This window comes from Heterodontus francisci, chromosome 31 (genome assembly GCF_036365525.1).
Source record: "Heterodontus francisci isolate sHetFra1 chromosome 31, sHetFra1.hap1, whole genome shotgun sequence".
Taxonomy (NCBI): Eukaryota; Metazoa; Chordata; class Chondrichthyes; order Heterodontiformes; family Heterodontidae; genus Heterodontus; species Heterodontus francisci.
This window is the reverse complement of record NC_090401.1, coordinates 19,704,797-19,725,287: the sequence shown is the minus strand read 5'-3', so window position 1 is coordinate 19,725,287 and position 20,491 is coordinate 19,704,797. Positions and strand designations below refer to the sequence as shown.

The window sequence follows — 20,491 nt, the reverse complement described above, 5'->3', positions numbered from 1 at the left end:
ACATCACACAGTAACCCAAGACAGGAGCCCCACCCACCAACGCACACCCCACCCCCCCCCACCACCCCCAACCCAAACCCGCACTGAACCCTTGCAGGGCTCCTGAGACCCGGACGCCGTTGCAGAGCACACAGCAACATAGTCCCACATTGGCCTCCGAGCACCCCTCTTCCCCTATGCAGCAATGCTCAAGGCTGCCTTCCCATTGTGCAATGTGGCCTCTCGCCTTGGTGCCGACAGGTTTTAACGGTCGTGAACCTGAAGGCATGTGAGTGCCGCCCGCCATTCACAAAATCGAGAGCCAATCATTAAATCAGAATGAATTATATTTAAATGCATTTTAAAAAGTTCAGCAATTTAAAATAACTTCCTGTCGTGTCGGGGCGTCAATACCAACACTAATGCTTTGAACCGCTGCAGTCCTTGGGGTGTAGGCACACAAACAGTGCTGTTGGGAAGGGAGTTCCAAGATTTTGACCCAGCGACAGTGAAGGAACGATGATATAGTTCGAAGTCAGGATGGTGTGTGGCTTGGAGGGGAACTTGTAAGTGGTGGTGTTCCCATGCGTCTGCTGCCCTTGTTCTTTTAGGTGACTCCATTCCTGTACCGCATGATACCACTGATTTTCCAATGCAGGAGCATCCAAATGTCAGTTTCAGGATTTTTATCTGTTAACTCGAAATGATTTTGGGTTGAATTAGGTTTTAAACCAAAGTGGATTTGCACAGGTTTAAAAAGAAACTCCATGGACAGCAGGCATTGCTACATGTGTATACAAAGCAGACGAGAGTTTGAGGGATGTTATAATTCACAGTTGATTTCAAACAAATATTACAAACATTTATTGCCACATCCCAGGTCCATTAGCTGGGATGACCAAAAAAAAAGAAAAATTTGCATTTATATAGCGCCTCAGCTAATTAAGCACTTTTGAAGTGCAGTCATTGTTGTAATGTAGGGACGTTAAGCAATTCATAATGTCATCTCAGGTGGTTAAATAAATATTCATATTCATTGTAATGAGGATGATTCTATTCATATGGGCACTCCATGATGTGTCGGCCGAGAATATACTCCTGGGAGAGAAGGTAGTCAGTTTGATTGACAGGTCTGCTGGCGAGAGTGTTGGAAAAGGAAAACCCATGTGCAAGGGCTGGCAGGCATCAGACAGAGGGGTGAGAGACATAGCTCTTGGCCCAGAGGCGAATGCCAAAATGAAGGAGGTCAGGTTTTGCAGTTCGAAGTTACTGAGAAAGAAAGATGTGCTTAAAAAATTTAATTAAGTCTATAAAGATTGATAGGGTCAGTGGAAAGAAGTGAGCTTGTGTTGAGTAAGTCACTGCTACTCTGCGTGTGTGTGTTCACTTGCGGTCAGTGAATCAAAGCAGCCTAATGATTCGTATTTGGCATTTTTAGTTCTTCTTAGATCACCTTCAAATGATTAGAAAAGCACACATGGGCATGTGTTAAATACCTCATATCCCATTCGGATTACAAGGCGATTCTATAGTTACATCCCTGAGTTATGCTATTGCACAGTTAGATATTGGACAGTAGGGGCATACTCCATACCGCAAGATGCTCAGACCATTTATAGTAGTGACCAATACCTCTGTACCTGAGTGAAGGCAAATCTGAAACTTGCAATGCCAATCCATTGTCTTTGTGAGTTGTATAGTAGGGTATCCTAGAGCCACATGAAACATGTAGAAGTCACATTCCCTGTAATTTCCATATAGGTGCCAGTTCTCAGCCTTGGCTCAGTGGTAGCAGTCTCATATCTGAGTCAGAAAGTTATGGGTTAAAGTACCATTCCTGAGACTCGAGCTCATAATCTAGGCTGACACTTCAGTGCAGTTACTGAGGGAGTGCTGCACAGTCAGAGGTGACGACTTTTGGATGGGGTATTAAACTAAGGTGTCCGCTGCCCTTGCAGGTAGACGTAAAGGTCCCATGAAATCATTTGAAGAAGAGTAGAGAAGTGCTCCTTGTGTGCTGGTCAACATTTATCCTACAACCAACATCCCCAAAAGAGAATATCTAGTCCCTATCACATTGCTGTTTGTAGGGTCTTGCTGTTGTCATGGTATCTGCGGTCTGTGGGACCCATGGGAGAGCAAGTGCAAGCTGTTTTCTGAACAGATGACTTGTCGAATGTTCTGTTAGGTGCACTAACCCTGGTTGCAAAACTTGCTTCTTTTTTTGAGACAGACTGTGCATTATTGGAATAGATTGCAAAGAACTGGGACAGGTTGTCCTAACAGAAACTGAAAAAAAAAATTTAGGTTTCTGGGAAAACTAGAACTGGTTGGAAAAGAGACAAAGAGCCATCAGAGCACAGCTGGCAGGAGAGTACACTGCAGGCAGGCTGAAGAAAGTGTAGGCTGGATCCAGGAGCTGTTTCTAATTAATTAGAGTAACTAATTAACCAGACCTGGCCATATAGTTTTAGTTTAGTTTAGTTTAGAGATACAGCACTGAAAAAGGCCCTTCGGCCCACCGAGTCTGTGCCAACCATCAACCACCCATTTATACTAAGTCTACACTAATTCCATATTCCTACCACATCCCCACCTGTCCCTATATTTCCCTACCACCAACCTATACTAGGGGCAATTTATAATGGCCATTTAACCTATCAACCAGCAAGTCTTTTGCATGTGGGAGGAAACCGGAGCACCCGGAGGAAACCCACGCAGACACAGGGAGAACTTGCAAACTCCACACAGGCAGTACCCAGAATTGAACCCGGGTCGCTGGAGCTGTGAGGCTGCGGTGCTAACCACTGCGCCACTGTGCTCAGGGTTATCATTGAAGGGCGCGGATAAAGATAATACGGGTGGATCCACACCATCAAGCCTATCGTGAGCAGAGCTGAGAAGGTTCTGGAGAACTGCACTGTTTTGGGTGAAGACTGTACCCGTGGAGTTTGGAATTGAAGGGGAACTGCTGTCGGGTGAGAATCAGTAACTGCATCCTGGAAGAAAGGATCTGGAGATCTGCCCGAAGATGTTCAGAGCTTTGAAGAACTATAATTGGTGCCATATATGCTGACTGGGCTGCCCAGTAAATCTGTGAGATCTATCTTTGCTTCATCCAATAGTTACTGTGTAATTTCAGTTTAATTTATGTTGGTTTCATTGTTAAAGTAAAAGTTATAAAAGTGAAAGCTTGTCCCTTTGGTTTTTCTATTTGGGGTCATTCGGTTAATTCAGTTCTTTTGGTTTTTTGATCTCCACGAGGATCATAACACGGTGCACCATTGGCTGTTAATGTTTCCTACATTACTATAGTGATGACACTTCAAAACTACTCCAATGGCTGTAAATGCTTTGGGACATCCTGTGGCTGTGAACGGAATTTTTGAAATGCAAGTCTTTCTTACAAAGTTGCTTTGCAAAACAAGATACTAATTTAGGATTTACCCACCAATAAGATAGCAACACCAAGAACAGCCCTTTCTCAACTTCTGACCCCACAATACTCAAACAGGAAAGACCTGAAAATACAAAACAGAAATATCAATCAGAGTGGACTGCCCCCCTTTTTAGTTTTAGTTTCACTTTTTTTTAATTTCATTTTATTTTAGATCTTTTCATCATTCAATTTTTTTTTACCATGTGCCTGCCCATTTTTTTTTCATGTTTGTGCTTTTGGCTCGGGCTTTCATTATTCTGTCATTCAACACCCTCTCTGCACTAACGCTTTTTCTTTCACCACACGATTAACACACCCTTTGCCTTTGCCCTATGACCTCCTTGTCAGTTATTCTCTGTGACCCTATGTCCTATCAACACCTTCCCTTTTGTTCTTTCATGCCCTACCCCCACTTTATTTGCTTAAAACTTAAGATTTCTAACCTTTGCCAGTTCTGATGAAGGGTCACTGACCTGAAACGTTAACTTTGGTTCTCTCTCCACAGATGCTGCCAGACATGCTTAGTATTTCCCAGCACTTTTTGTTTTTATTTCAGATTTCCAGCATCTGCAGTATTTTGCTTTTATTACATCAATAGGAATGTGGTGCCTGAGCTTTGATGGCCAGGTTGCAGAACTTAGTGCTGTAGGTCATCTTTTATGCTCTGAAGCACTGCATCAGTGGGCTAGATTATTTCCAATCCTTATTTGTTTGAAGCACTAACGCAACCAAATTATTTTTAACGCAAACAACACATCACTGTGGTCAATGTGTGTGGATTAAAGATTTGGGAGTTAAAAATTTGGGAGTTAAAATGAAATTCAAAACAGAAACATATACACATTTCAATTGTAAAGTCTTACTTCTGTGAGGGACTCAGCAAAGTGAGGAGGAATGTGGCTTCTCAGAGTTTAAATAAAGAGCAGATAGAAAATCTGTTAAGTGAAGGGGTAAAAAGCAGCCTGAATTCTGCAGCTAGAACTGCCCTGTGTAATTTCAGGCTGTGCTGTCATCAGCAGGTAGAAATTCAGCGCTATATTCGCACTGAGTAGTAGGGCCTGAATCATGTGAGGACCAACAATGCACAGCAATCTGTGGAACTAGTAGTATTAAACTAAGGTTGTTTCATGGGAGGTTCAAATCAGAGGTTTAACTGGGGAAGGGGGAGCGGGCTTAGTTTTTGCAAGTGGACTCTCAATCTCCTGCACAAAGATCCAGCGCAGACAAATGGGCTGAATGGCTTCTTTTAGTGCTGTATGATTCTATGTTTCTCATTCTACATTAAGTATAAATAATTGTGGTCATCATGCCTATTGGTGCCAGATACTTTATCAACGTGAATTGGATTAGAATGCTGGAGCTCATCCTTGACTTATTCAGAAGCTTGGTTTTACTGGTGCAGAATTTCCACAGGAGTTCCACAATCTTCAACAGACACCCTGTTGAGATAATGTTAACACTCGTTTATGCTGTTTCTTTAAGGTTGTTGTCAATCTTCCACAGAAAATTACATTGGACAATCAAGAGAATCCCCTCACCCCATCCACCCACTGAATTTACAGACAATTGTGTTTTAATAAAGCTGCCCATGAGAGTATGCTGTACAAAAGTCATTAAGAACATAAAGAAAAGAACTATCAGGCTCAACAAGCCCAATGGTTTTGATAGATCTCAGCCCCATCTACCCACTTTTACATCCTATCTTGCTACCCCTTCCCTCACTAGGAATGGGTCAAGTAGGCTCTGATACTGGTTTCTACTGCCTCCTTTTCTGTTAATTTACTCCACTACTCTATCACCCTTTGTGGTGTTACAAAAACATCCCTCCTGACTTCCTGTCTTAATCCTAACCTAAGGGCTCTGTTAATTGCAATCCTTTGCCATGGTAAACAATTTGTTTGGACCAACTCTGAAATGAGATGGATTCAAAGTCTCCTCTATTTGAAAGATGACAGCCCCATACTGGGAAACATCAATTCCTTTTCATTCCTTAGGTAAATATAGTGAACGTCCAACATTTCTCAGAAATGTTCTGAAAGATATGCAAGAATTGAGCTTCATGGCAGCGCAAGGGTTTGTATGAGCAAAAATCATCCAGATTGCTAATTTGGTTAAGCTTCAGCCTGCATCTATGCTGCTTATTGGAGTGTTTCTAAAACAACAAGCAACCTCCCTGAAATTATAACTTCAGTCTGATCCTAATTAATGTTGTCAAAACTCTTGTGTGATTATGTTGTACTGTGTGCTTCATTAAATCTGAATGTGATTATGCTAATGATTGGATTCTATCAAAGTTAGTTTAATATAGTTGAGTAAAATTCTGCAAGGAGTTCAGAAAGGTAATCATTCTCTCATTGAAAGGGAACAATGTGCCAAAAATCAACCATATTTCAGTGCCTGCTATAACCAGTGTCTGGTTAAACCACAATAGGTTAAGTTCCCTCATTTCGATCTCAGTGTCACACTGTTTCATTATGGTGTCAGCTGTGGCTTAGTTGGTAGCATCATTGCTTCTGAGTAAGAAGGTTGTGGGACTTGAGCACAAAAATCAATACTGACACTCCAGTGGAGTACTGAGTGAGTGCTGAACTGTCAGTGGTGCTGTCTTTCAGATGAGATATTGAGCTGAGACCCGGTCGGCCTTCTGAGGTGCATGTAAAAGATTCCATTGCACTACCCTGAAGAAGAGCAGAGGAGTTATCCCTGGTGGACTGACCTTTACTTATCCCTCAATCACGGTCACAAAAACAGGTTATCTTGTTATTATCAAATTGCTGTCTGTGGGAGCTGGCTGGTTGCTATACTTCTTACATTACAGTGACGACACTTCAGAAATACTTCACTGGATGTAAAGCAGCTTGGGATGTCCTGTGGTTGTGAACAGCACTATATAAATGCAAGTCTTTCTTTCCTTCTTTTTCATTTCAGTGTTAAACCTCGTCATTTTGATCTCACTGTTAAACCTCCTCATTTCAAACTCAGTGAGAAACCTTCATATTTCTGTCTCCTCATACTGATCTCAGAATTAAGTCTTCTCATTCCATTGCTCTAATAGACTGCAGCTGGCAAACATATTCTGGACAGGCTAAGATCAAAATATATTCATGTGCAAGGGCTTAAACGGCAGCCTATGAATTCACAGACAGTTTCTGTTTCTTCTTTCTCTTCTTCCTATCATGTCTCTATTTTGATGTCTTGGATGAATCCAATTACTAAGACTAAGGGCTGATTTCACAAATGTGGAGGATTAATGAAGTGCAAAAGAAAAGAGGCTTGTATTTATGTAGTGCCTTTCAGAACCTCAGGATGCCCCCAAAGGTTATGCTGATAGGGTTAGATGAAGAGGTATGGCAGGAGGCTCGTGTGGAGCATAAACACCAGCACAGAACAGTTGGGTTGAATGGCCTGTTTCTGTGCTGTAGATTCTATGTAATTTAATAGGAGATTGTCGATGTTCACATGAACTTCATTGAAGCCATAAGACGAAAGTCAGCAATCAGGCAGCCACAATCTTACCAAAATTCTGTAAAGAAGTAAATAAATTAGTGGATGAAGGAAGCCAGTGGAAATATTTGGATTTTCAGAAATATCAGATAAGGTTTTGCACCTGTGGCTTTTAAAGAAAGTGCTGAGAATTAATAACAAAAGAGCTAGGTGCAGTGAAAATTGGTTCGACAAAAGTAATCAGTAGGTGATAAATGGAAAATGTTTTTTCCTGAGGAGCAGAGATTACTCGATAGCCAAAGGAATTTGTTTTTCTGGTCTTCAGCTGTTTAGAATATTCAGACAGTGGAGAGGATGAAACTTTTGGTATAACAATATTATAACATTCTCATAATACATCAATCTCTGTAGCCAGACCACCAGCATGGAGAAACCTGGAAATGAAATATGATTCTCTGACAGCTGTACACAGGTCTTCCAATATTTCTACATAATACATTCAATACAAATTACAAGATTCATTCAAAAACCATCTACAGGCTCTTCAGTGAGTGGTAGAATGTACATTGTCCATTATATTAAGAGGAATGGGGGATCAGATATGGATTGATTTTATTTAAAAGCACAAGTTACTGTTTTTAGTCACTACTAAATCAACAGACTTTGCCTCAGGTATGTTAAAACCATCACCGGGAGTGCAATGTAGCAGAAAAATAGGAAACAAAAGACAAAAAAACAGCTGGAAGAGTGCATTCCAACAGCAACAGATTATCGGCCCTGCAGATTGCTGTAAATACTTGGAAGTGGAGGGGGGGGATTGGGTAGGGGGGGGGGGGGGGGGTGGAAGAGGGTGGGATTAATGCGTAGGCTGCTGAGTCTCAGTGAGAAACCTTTCAGTAATTAGCAGTAGCAGTCCCGCAACACAGACCGTTTCATCCACAGCTCACTAGATAATCAACCAACAGAGGCAAGCAATATTTGACTTTAAAATGGCTTCTTGTGCTTGGAGCTATCTCTTAAGTCCTGTTTACTCTTAGATGGCAGGAACAACTGACAGCACCTCTCTTGTGTTAATTGGCTTCCTTGTCATTGAGGTCTATTTTTCTCCATCTTGTTCCTTGAAACCATTGGTCAGGACTAAGCTGAGCTACAGTTGAATGTGCTTGAAGTTTATTCATGGACTGGTGAGTGCAATACACAGGTCAGCAAGGGAAAGGAGAATGATAATTTTGGTCTTTCCTCTGCCTTTCATGGTGTCCCACCTAATAACCCAGCTAGGAGCTAGCAGGTCAAAATTTGCCCTTGGTGATAGTATTACACGGGTAATATCACATCAGCCTGATATTCAGTTCTGTTGTAGTCAACAAAACTGAATGTCAGTTAGGCAATATAATAGATGGCAAATTCAATATTGCTGGTTCTGCACTATTAACCAAGACAGATTTCTACCCCAATGTGATATTCCGACCTGAGGTAATCACATCAATATGCAGGCATTCAAACTCTTAGGCTTGGATATTTGCCCTACTTGGACACTCAAAATCCTGTTGATTACATTTGAGGAATAACACCCAGATGTTACTGTATCTGAAATGATCAGTGTTTTCAGTGCTGTTACTTAGTTTAGTTAACAAAGTGCTTTTGCAAAGTAGAAGAAGTGCATCCGAAGTAAAATATTTTACTACCTGGAAGTGGACTTTCCCTGTATAACAGATGTAGCAAAATCCTAAGTCTGATTCTGAATATTGGATTTACAGTCAGCACACAAAAATCACCACCCCTTATTCTTCAATTGTTATAAGAGGTTTTATTTTTGTACTAAAATCTTAGAATTCTGTGTGTTTTAAAAACTGAAAAAGGATTTTCAGTGGACTTGGACACCTGCAAATAGCTGGATTTTTTGGATTAAAAACAAGAAATGCTGGAAATACTCAGCAGGTCTGGCAGCATCTGTGGAAAGAGAAGCAGAGTTAACATTTCAGGTCAGTGACCCTTCATCAGAACTGGAAAATATTAGAAATGTAATAGGTTTTAAGCAAGTAAAGCGGGGGTGGGGCAAGAAATAACCAAAGAGAAGGTGTTGATAGGATATGGTCACAGAGAATAACTGACCAGAAGGTCATGGAGCAAAGGCCAATGGTATGTTAATGGTGTGCTAAAGACAAAGCGTTAATGCAGAGAAGGTGTTAATTGACAGAAAAATAAACAGCCTGGTTCCAAGCACAAACATGAAAAAACAATGGATAGGCACAGTAGAAACAAACTAAACAAACTAAAATAAAATAAACAAATAAAAAATAAAGGTGCCATGCCTTTCCCACATAGGAGGTGTAATACCTGCCCATTTACATCCTCTCTCCTCACTATCCAAGGCCCCAAACACTGCTGTCAGGTAAAGCAGCGATTTACTTGTACTTCTTTCAATTTAGTATACTGAATTTGCTGCTCACAATGCAGTCTCCTCTACACTGATGTGACCAAACGCAGATTGGGTGACCGCTTTGCGGAACACCTCCACTCATTTTGAAAACATGACCCCGAGCTTCTGGTTTCTGGCCATTTCAACACACCCCCTGCTCTCATGCCCACATCTCTGTCCTGGGATTGCTGCAGTGTTCCAGTGAACATCAACGCAAGCTCGAGGAACAGCACCTCATTTATCGATTAAGCACACTACAGCCTGCTGGACTGAACACTGAGTTCAATAATTTCAGAGCATGCTGGGCCCCCCCTTTTTATTTTTATTTTTAGTTATTTTTTCTTTTTTCTTTGTTTATTTTATTTTAGTTTGTTTAGTTTGTTTCTACTGTGCCTACCCACATTTTTTTCACGTTTGCGCTTGGAACCAGGCTGTACAATTTTCTGTCAATTAACACCTTCTCTGCATTAACGCTTTGTCTTTCAGCACACCATTAACATACCGTTTTCCTTTGCTCCATGACCTTCTGGTCAATTATTCTCTTTGACCTTGTCCTGTCAACACCATCCCTTTGGTTATCGGATCATAACAATTTGCTAAGTAAATAGAATTTCCCCTCAGCTGTCCGCTGATGTTTCCTCCAATTTATCTTAAATTTGTATCCTCTGGTTGTCACCTCTCCTGCCAGTAGAAACAGTTCCTCCCTAGCTACTCTGTCAAAGCCCTTCATAATTTTGAACACATCTATTAAATCCCCCCTTAACCTTCTCTACTCCAAGGAAATAGAGACCCTAACCGTAATGACCCTAATGCACAGATGCACCTCTCAACAGAACTGAATGCCTATTGTGAGGCTGCTATAAGCATTTGTCACATTTTAGTCACATCTGCCATCGCTCCTGAATGCATGATAAGATTGTCTGTAAATACTATTTTCTAGAATGCAGGGGATTGTTAGCAAGTCTGAGGAAGATGTAAGAAGCTTTGCAACAGACTGAAATTAGTGCAGAGCCTGCACAGGGATAAAGTTTAATTTACAAAAAAGATATTCTTGTAAGAAAGTGTCTAATCCAAGGATGTTCAGTAGAGAGAACAGTGGTGATGTCAAAGTACATGTAAATGTCAAACATTTTTTGTGGCTGATGGGAAAATATAATTAAAGCATCGAAATATGTTCTGTATGTGTGTATATTGTAAGATAAAGAGCATTTCCCTCCTAAATTATGCTGAAATATTTGATATCCTGGAGCTGCCTCCCATTCCAATCTGTCTGACATACTTACAATAACGTTTGTAAGTAGAGACAAGCAGTGAGATTATTTTAGAATCTAAATCACTTCCACCTGGGCCGATTCAGACTGTTCAGAATATGGCCAGTCCCTGAAATTATACCGCAAAAGACAAACACGATAAAGCTCCCTCTGTTATTGAAAATTCTACCGACTTAGGAGAGGTGTCAACCCATTTACTTTAATCAGGTTATCTCCTCTGCTAAGAGGATGGATTTCAGACAAACCTGTTAAGTATTTGTATGCTCATATTCCACATTGCAATTGCAGTGTCACCTGCGTTGCATGTTAGCTCAAACATACCAACGTACATGTCAGTGGTGGCACACTTGCCTCTGAGTCAGAAGGTTGTGGGTCCAAGTCTCACTCCAGAGACTTGAGCACAACAATCTGGGCTGAAACTCCAGAGCAGTACTCAGGAAGTGTTGCATTGTCAGAGGTGTCATCTTTCGGATGAAGCATTAAGCCAAGGCCCCACTGGCTCTCTAAGGTAGACGTAAAAGATCCCTATTTCGAAGAAGAGAGGGCGAGTTATGGACTCATAGAATCATAACGGCACAGAAGGAGGGCATACGGTCTAAGCTAGCTCTCTGCAAAGCAATCCAATCAGTCCAATTTTCCCGCTCTATCCCTGTAGCCTTGTACGTTTATTTCCCTCAAGTGCCCATCCAAATTCCTTTTGAAATTATTGATTGTCTCCACTTCCACCACTCCCATAGACAGCAAGATCCAGGTCATTACCACTCACTGCGTAAAAAAAATTCTTCCTCACATCCACCCTGCATCTCTTGCCCAAAACCTTTAATCTGTGTCCTCTACTCCTTGTATTATCAGCTAATGGGAATAGCTGATCTTTGTCTACCCTATCCAAATCTATCTGAATCTTGTACACTTCTATCAAATCTCCCCTCAATCTCCTTTGTTCCAAGGAGAACAACCCCAGCTTCCTAATCTTGTACCTAAAATCCCTCATCCCTGGAACCATTCTGGTAAATCTCCCCTGCACCCTCTCAAAGACCCTCACATGCTTTCTAAAGTGTGGTGGCCAGAACTGAACGCAGTACTCTAGTTATGGTTTAACCAGAGCTTTATAAAGGTACAGCATAACCTCCCTGCTTTTGTACTCAATATTTATGGAGCCAATGATCCTATATGCTTTGCTAACTATTTTCTCAATATGTCCTGCTGCAGTTAAAGATTTATACACGTGAACTCCTGGTCCCTCTGTCCTGTGCACTCTATTGCCTCTCCCTATCACTTTTGCCAAAACGTATCACCTCACATTTCTCTGCATTAAATTCCATCTGCCACTTGGCTGCCCATTCTGCAAGCCTATCTGTCCTTTTGCATTTGATTGGTATCATCCTCACCATTTGCTACACCTCCAAGTTTGGTATCATCAGCAAATTTTGAAATTTTACTTTGTATTCCAATATCCAAGTCATTTACATATATCATAAAAAGCTGTGGTCCTAGCCTGAACTTTGTGGTACTCTGCTGTCTACCATCCTCCACTTTGAAAAATAACAATTTACCATGACTTGCTGTTTTCTGTCCTTAAGCCAATTTTTTATCTAAGCTGACACTGACTCTCCTATTCCATGATCCTCAAATTTGGTAACCGGCCTTTTATGCAGTACTTTGTCAAAGGCTTCCTTAAAATCCATATAGACAACATCCATTGCTTTCCCTTCATCAACCTTCTCCGTATATTTATCAAAAAAATCAATTAGATGAGTCAAGCTGCTTCTACAAATCTGTGCTGGCTCTCCTTAATTAACTCAAACTTTGTTATTGTTTCTAAAACCTTACCCACCACTGATATTAAACTGACTGGCATGCAGTTATTAGAAATGTCTTTACACCCTTTCTTGAATAAAGGTGTCACATTTGCCACTCTCCAATCCTCTGGCACCTCCCTCATATCTAGGGAAGATTGGAAGATTATGTCAAGCCCTTTCACTATCTCCATTCCCACTTCCTTGAGCAACCTGGGATGCAAACCATCTGGACCAGGTGACTTACCTACTCTAAGCACAGCCAGCCTTTCCAGTACATCCTGCCTATCAATTTTCACCTCATCCATTACCTCTACCATCTTACCATTTCCACTTCTATCAATATTTTGTCAGCATCCTCCTCCTTAGTAAACACCAATACAATGTACTCATTAAGTATTCTAGCTTTGCCCTGTGCCTCTAGGCATATATCACCCTCTTTGTCCCTAACAGGCCCCACCCCACCTCTTACTACCCACTTACTGGTAGAAGATTTTTGGGTCCCCTTTTATGTTAACTGCCATTCTATTCTCATATTCTGTCATGCCAGTCGTATTTTCCTCTTCACTTCCCCTCTCAACTTATTGTTTTTGGCCTGGTTCTCACTTTTAAAATTCACCTGACATGCATCATACACCCTCTTTTTTGTTTCATCATATTCTCTATCTCCCTTGTCATCCAAGGAGTCCTGGCTTTAGTTCCCCTACCTTTCACCCTTGTTGGGATGTACCTAGTCTGTACCTGAAACATCACCTCCTTAAAGATCACTGATTGCTCCGTTACAGTTTTTCCTGTCAATCTTTAGTCTTACTCTGGCTAGGTCTGCTCTCATTCCATTGAAGTTAACCCTTTTCCAATTTAGTCATTCTACTTTAGATTGTTCCTTGCTCTGCTCCATTGCTAATCTAAACCTTATGATGCAATGATCACTCTTACCCAAGTGTTTCCCCACAGATTCTTGGTCCACTTGGCCCACCTCATTCCCCAGCACCAGATCCAGGAATGCCTCTTTCCTAGTTGGACCAAGAGCACACATGTCAAGGAAGTTCTCCTGAACACATTTCAGAAATTTCTCCCCCTCTTTTCCCTTTACTCTAATATTATCCCAATCAATATTTTGGTGATTCAAGTCCCCCAGTATCACCACTCTATAGTTCCTGCACATCTCTGTGATTTCTCTGCAGATTTACTCCTCAATCTCACTCTCTCGCTATTTAGAGGTCTATAGAATACCCCCAGTAGCATGATCATCCCTTTTTGTTTCTCAACTCTAACCAAATGGATTCTGTCTTTGCCCCTCAAGGAAATCCTTTCTTTCCAACATTACAATGACTTCCCTAATTAGTACCGCCACCCCACCTCCCTTTTCTCCTTCCCTATTTTTTCTGAATACTTTGTATCTGTGAATATTAAGCACCCAGTCCTCATCATTTTTCAGTTTCCATAATTGCCACTACGTCGTATTCCCACATGGCTATTTGTGCTTGAAGATCACCAATCTTATTCACCACACTTTGTATGTTTACATGCATGCATGTAAACCTGTCTTTGTATTCCTCTTAGTCCTTCTTCATCTGCTTCTATCTAATATGGTACGACTTCCATCTCTAGTACTATCTAACCCTCACACTCCATCATGCACCTTATTCCTCTTTTCCACTTCGATATGCTGGTGCCTATCCCCCTGTCAATTTAGTTTAAACCCTCCCCAACCACAAGGGAACCTCCCCTCAAGGCAATTGGTCTCAGTCCTGTTGAGGTGCAACTGGTTAAAAATGGGTGCAGAGCATACAATCATTCACTGTTAAGTTTGGCATTGATTGTTGAATAGTGAGTACAATGAAGTAGTTGTGTTTGTTCATTTTGGAATTCTATTTTGAATGAACACTAGTGAAATGCTATCATTCATGCACCCTTCAAGATAAAAGGATTATTACCGAAGATGAAGAAAGAAAGAGACCTGGGCATTCCAATGCATTGATCTTTAAAGGTACACGAGCAATGCTGTGAAGCAACAGCTAAAGCAAATAGGGTATTGAAGTTCATTTACAGGGCAATTGATTATAAGATAAAGCATACTGTTTTGTCCTTGTGCAAGATCTTGATCAGGCCTCACTTGGGATACTGTGTCCAGTTTTCGTCTCCTGACATGGTGGGTGATGTTGAGGCTTTGGAAGCAGTGCAGAGGAGGGTTGATAGACTAATTCCCAGTTTAAAGCATCTTAGTTATCAAGATAAACTAAAAGAGCTGGGACTCCACACTTTAGAAAAGAATAGATGTAGGGGGTGACCTGATGGGTTAATGAGGGGAATTTTAAGTTATATCAGACCAGAGCCAGCTCAGACGTCAGGAGGTGGTTCTTTTCCCAGACAATTGTGAACCTCTGGAACATGTTGCTGTCTCTAAAAGCATCTCAGAGCTTGCTTCTGCTTTGAGGACCATTGGTCGCTTCAAGGTGAATTCCCTGGAGATTTGCAAAGGATTAGTACAGTACATTAATAGATATGGTTTGCATTGCATATATTGTTGCCTAAGTTACTGTGGTTTCTTTACATCTATGAGAACATCCTTAAAAAAAAGCTTCTAAGTTTTTCCAAACTCCTGTGCAAAACAAGAGTTAATCACAGAGGTGACTGGCAGACATTAATCTTGAGCGTATATCACAACTCTGGACTGTACCATGCAGGATGAGTCCACTACGATAGCCACACATTTATACAGTTGCAGTTATCTCTCCTGCTGGCTGAGTAACTTTAATCCAGTGAATAACTGGGTCATACAGACCTACAGAGGTTCAAGAATCATTCTCCAGTCTGTACTGTGTTCGCCAATCACAAGTGCTGCAGAAATAGAGGTGGTACAATTAACCTCAGCATATCTGGGTTAGAAAGAGGGCAATCATCCAGGATTACTTTCTCTAATCACTAAAAGTAAAAGGAAGAACAACTTGTATTTACATAGTGCCTTTCACAACCTCAAGATGCTCCAAAGCACTTTATAGTCAATGAAGTACTTTTAAAGTGTAGTCACTTTGTAATACAGCAGCCAATTTGTGCACAGCAAGCTCCCACAAACAGCAATGTGATAATGATCGGATTATCTAGGTTTGATATTGTTGGTTGAGGGATAAGTATTAGCCAGTACATTGGGGACAACCCCACTGCTTTTCTTTGAAATAGTACCATGGAATCATTTACATCCACCTAGGGCCTCAGTTTAACATCTCAACTTCAAGACATCACCCCTAACAGTGTAGCACTCCCTCAATCATACACTCAACCATCAGCCTTGATTGTTGTGCTCAAGGCCTAGAATGGGACTTAAACCCACAACCTTCGAACACAGAAGTAAGAGTGCAACCAACTGAGCCACAGCTGACACCTATCAAAAAAAGCTGTTGAAACTTCGGCACGTTGTTGCAGTACACACTGTGGTTATGGTGAACTGGTGGTGGAGGAAGTGAATGTTTAAGGAGTTGGATGGGTTCCTGTTGAGTTGAGCTGGAAGTGTGACTATGGTATATTAAGTATCAGTTTTACTTCAACAGCACTGGATGTGAACTTAAAAAAACATATCCAAATCAGCAGCCTCTGGTGTCAATCAACTCACAGTTCCAACTGTGCCCTTAATAGGTTTATGACTAACGCAGTGACTCTGGCTGCAACATATATATTTTAAATCAAAGTGAAATAATGCTGATGTCAAACAAGTTACGTTACAGTACACTGCATTTTCTTTGATGTGATAATTGCCAAATGTGTTCAAAGCTAATACTTAATATGGGGTGAAAATATAAAATTCATCTTGACAGTGTGAAGCCACGACTTTGTGGGAGAATTTTTCTTCTATTCAAAGTGCCACTTTCTCCAAAATGAAGAATGAAATACACTGGTCCAACTCAGCCTATAAAGCTGATGCATATACAAAATTCAATTACCTCGATAGGTAGATATCCTGTTGCTTATTTTATTTGTGCTTCATTGCCACTCTGGAGTCACAGTCACAGAGAGAATGGAAATCCCTTCGTTGCCTGTAAGTTGCTAACTCCGCAATTACTTTGGAGCTCCACCAATGTATCAAGGTGCAATGGGTAAAGTTACCATTTTGCTAGTTTCAGCACTCTTGTCTCTGAGCCAGAAGGTTGGGGGTTCAAGCCCCAATCCAGAGACTCGAGGACCTAATCTAGGCCGACATTCCAAGGCAGTACTGAAGGAATACTTTCAAATGAGACATTAAACTGAGTCCCTGTGACTGGTGTCTCAAATAAAAGATTTCATTGGCACTATTTCAAAGAAGAACAGGGGAATTCTCCCCAGTGTCATGGCCAACATGCATCCGTCACCCAACACTTAAAACAGATAATCTACTAAAGCCTGGCTCGGGTATAAAATTAAAACTCGACCCGGACCCGACCCCACAACAGCCAACCCAAACCCGACGCGGGCCCGAGTCCTTTAATTTTTTTAAATGCCCAACCTGACCTGAAAATAACAAACCTATTAATGAAACAGAAAAAAATCATAGATTAAAACGAAAACAATATGAAACATAACAGTACAGTCTAGCCCGACCGGACCTGAGCACGAATGCTGGATGCAGAATACAGACCTGACCCGACCCAAACCCAACCCATGTAGTCGGGTTTGGTCGGGTTCGGATGGGGTAGCCAGGCTTTATAATCTATTCATTTTTAAATTGCTGCTTGTGGGATCTTACTAGGAGAAAATTAGCTGCACATTTGCTTACAAAATAACATTGAATCTGCTTTTTAGAAAAGTACTTAATCAGCCTTGAAGCATTCTAAGACTTCCTCGGTACATGCAAGGTATTATATTAAAGTTATTATTATACGTCCTTTGCAGAATACAGCTAATGTGGCAATGTTCCCCAGCATCATTTATTTCATAATATTCATGAGGGCAATACAGTAACATTTAATAACGAGGTCAGTGTTTGGGATGCTGAATGATGCAGTGGTCAATTTACTTCCCCACTGTAAACAGGCCGCTGAGCAGTTAAAAAGCAGCACATAACTTACCAGCTCATATTCAAACCTTATACGCCATTTCACATTTTACCTGACTGGGTTTCGGCGGCAAATTAGATGCCCGCCTATAGCAGATGGGAGCCTTGTTTAATTTAATTTAAATCAAACATAGCATCAAACATCCAAATATTTAACATACAAATTAATTAATTCAATAGAATAGAAACGGCTGGTCAGGTGATGTGTTGCAGCTGTAGTATGCGGGAGCTGGTGGATGCTGGTGCGATCCACGGTGACCACATCTGCAGCAAGTGTTGGCTGCTCGAGAACCTTCGGCTCAGAGTTGATGAGCTGGAGTCTGAGCTGTGGACACTGCGACACATCAGGGAGGGGGAGAGTTACCTGGACACTGTGTTTCAGAAGACAGTCACACCCCTTAGATTAATTACATCAAATTTAGGCTGTGATCAGGGACAGGAGGGTGTGACTGCGAGTGACGCAGGTATGGGGATCCAGAATTTAGCTTTGGAGGAGCCTCAGCCAGTGCCCTTATCCAATAGGTATGAGGTTCTTGCTCCCAGAGTGGACGAGGGCACAGGCTGCAGGGAGGATGAGCAAACTGACCACAGCACCGTGGTTCAGAGTGCCATTCAAGTGGGGGGAGAAAAGAGAAATGTAGTAGTAATCGGGGATAGCATAGTTAGGAGAATAGATATTGTTCTCTGCAGCAAAGACAGGGATTCCCGAAGGCTATGTTGCCTACTTGGTGCCAAGGTTAAGGACATCTCTTCTGGGCTGGAGAGGAACTTGGAGTAGGAGGGAAAGGATCCAGTTGTCGTGGTCCACGTAGCTACCAACGACATAGGTAGGACTAGGAAAGAGGTTCTGCTGAGGGACTATGAGCAGCTCGGGGCTAAATTAAAAAGCAGAACCTCAAAGATAATAATCTCCGGATTACTACCTGAGCCATGTGCAAATTGGTGTAGGGTAAATAAGTTCAGAGAGGTAAACGCGTGGCTTAAAGATTGGTGTGGGAGAAATGGGTTCCGATTCATGGGCACTGGCACCAGTACTGGGGAAAGAGAGAGCTGTTCCGTTGGGATGGGCTTCATTTGGACCGTGCTGGGACCAGTGTCCTGGCGAATCGTATAACTAGGGTTGTAGATATGACTTTAAACTAATTAGTGGGGAAGTTGGGGGGGGGGGTCAATTGAAGGGAAGTTTAAAAAATCAAAAAGAAATGAGAGAGCAGAGGTGCAGGGTAGTGAAGAGGCGAACGGTAATCAAAGTATGACAAGAAGGGGCAGAAAATATAAGCAGAAGAGTGCAGCAGAAATTAGAACCAGAATGAGTAATAATGGCAAAAAGTCAAAGTTTAAGGTTCTTTATCTGAATGCACGTAGCATTTGTAACAAGATAGATGAGCTGACGGCACAAATAGAAGTAAATGAATATGACTTGATAGCTATTACAGAGACGTGGCTGCAGGGTGACCAAGACTGGAAACCTAATAGTCAAGGGTATTCAATGTTCTGGAAAAAATAGGCAAAAAGGAAAAGAAGGTGGGGCAGCTTTGTGAATAAAGGAAGGCACCAGTGTGGTGGTGAGTAGTGATACAGGTGCAATAGATCATGATGTGGAATCAGTTTGGGTTGAAATAAGGAATAGCAAGGGGAAGAAGTCACAGGTGGGAGTCATCTATAGGCCCCCAAAGAGTTGCCTCACTGTAGGACAAAGTATAAATCGGGAAATAACGGAGGCATGTAAAAAGGGTGCTACAATTGTCATGGGTGATTTTAATCTGCATATTGACTGGACAAATGAGACTTGCAGAGGTAACATAGAAGGCGAATTTGTAGAGTGCATCAGGGATTGTTACTTAGAGCAATACATTGTAGAACCTACCTGGGAACAGGCTATTTTAGATCTAGTAATGTGTAATGAGGTAGGACTAATAAGAGATATCGTAGTTAAGGATCCTCTAGGAAGTAGCGATCACAACATGGTAGAATTTCAAATTCAGTTTGAGGGCGAGCAACTCGGGTCTCAAACCAGTGTCCTCAACTTAAACAAGGGCAATTACAGAGGTATGAAGGAAGAGTTGTCTAAAGCAGGCTGGGAAAATAGACTAAGGGGAAGGTCAGAGGATGAGCAGTGGCAGACATTTAAGCAGATATTTCATAACGCTCAGCAAAAATTTATCCCAGTCAAAAAGAAAGACTCGATGAGAAGGATGAACCACCCGTGGTTAACAAAGGTGGTCAAGGAGAGTATCCAATCAAAAACCAAGGCATACAAAGTGGAGAAAACTAGTGATAGGCCAGAGGATTGGGAATTTTTTAGGACCCAGCAGCGGATGACTAAAATAAAGAGGGAGAAAATTGATTATGAAAGTAAATTGGTAAGAAATATAAAAACAAACAGCAAGAGCTTCTACAGGTATATAAAAACAAAGAGAGTAGCTAAAGTGAGCGTGGGACCCTTGGAGGGTGCGACTGGAGAATTGAGAATGGGGAACAGGGAAATGGCAGATAATTTAAAACAATATTTTGCATCGGTCTTCACGATGGAGGACACTATAAACATCCCACAGATATCAGAGAAGCAAGGAACTAATGGGAGAAAAGATCTTGTAACAGTCTCTATCACCAGGGACAATTTGACAAACTAATGAGACTAAAGGCAGACAAGTTGCCAGGACCTGATGGCCTGCATCCAAGAGTTTTAAAGGAAGTGACTGCAGAGATAGTGGAGGCATTGGTCAAAATATTCCAGAACCCACTGGATTCAGGAGGGTCCCAGTGGATTGGAAAACTGCTAATGTGATGCTCCTGTTCAAGAAGGGAAGGAGACAAAAAGCAGGAAACTATAGGCCAGTCAGCCTAACATGGCTGTTGGGAAAATGCTAGAGTCCATTGTTAAGGAATAAATAGCAGGTAATTTAGAAAAGCTTAACGCAATCAGAGTCAACATGGTTTTGTGAAAGGGAAATCATGTTTGATAAGTTTGCTAGAGCTCTTTGAGGATATAACAAGCAGAGTTGGTAAAGGGGAACCGGTCGATGTAGTGTATTTGGATTTCCAGAAGGTATTCGATAAGGTGCCACGTAAAAGATTATTGCACAAGATAGGAGTTCACGGTATTGGGGGTAACGT

At 41.5% G+C, this 20,491-nt stretch overlaps 1 long non-coding RNA gene across 2 annotated transcripts in view; it reads right to left on the bottom strand.

Annotated features, from left to right (window-relative positions):
- Positions 1–374: 374 nt before the first annotated feature.
- The window catches only part of LOC137346943 (uncharacterized), a 46,821-nt gene continuing 26,704 nt past the window's right edge, over positions 375–20,491 (bottom strand). Inside the window, exons 3-5 of one of the 2 annotated variants that reach the window (XR_010968828.1) lie at positions 4,729–4,857; positions 3,431–3,500; positions 375–669 (exon numbers count right to left, since the gene is read on the bottom strand). This is a non-coding gene — a long non-coding RNA (uncharacterized lncRNA). Of the gene's footprint in view, positions 670–3,430; positions 3,501–4,728; positions 4,858–14,345; positions 14,814–15,133; positions 15,190–20,491 lie in introns of those variants that run through there. The other variant, XR_010968827.1, reaches the window with a different exon arrangement.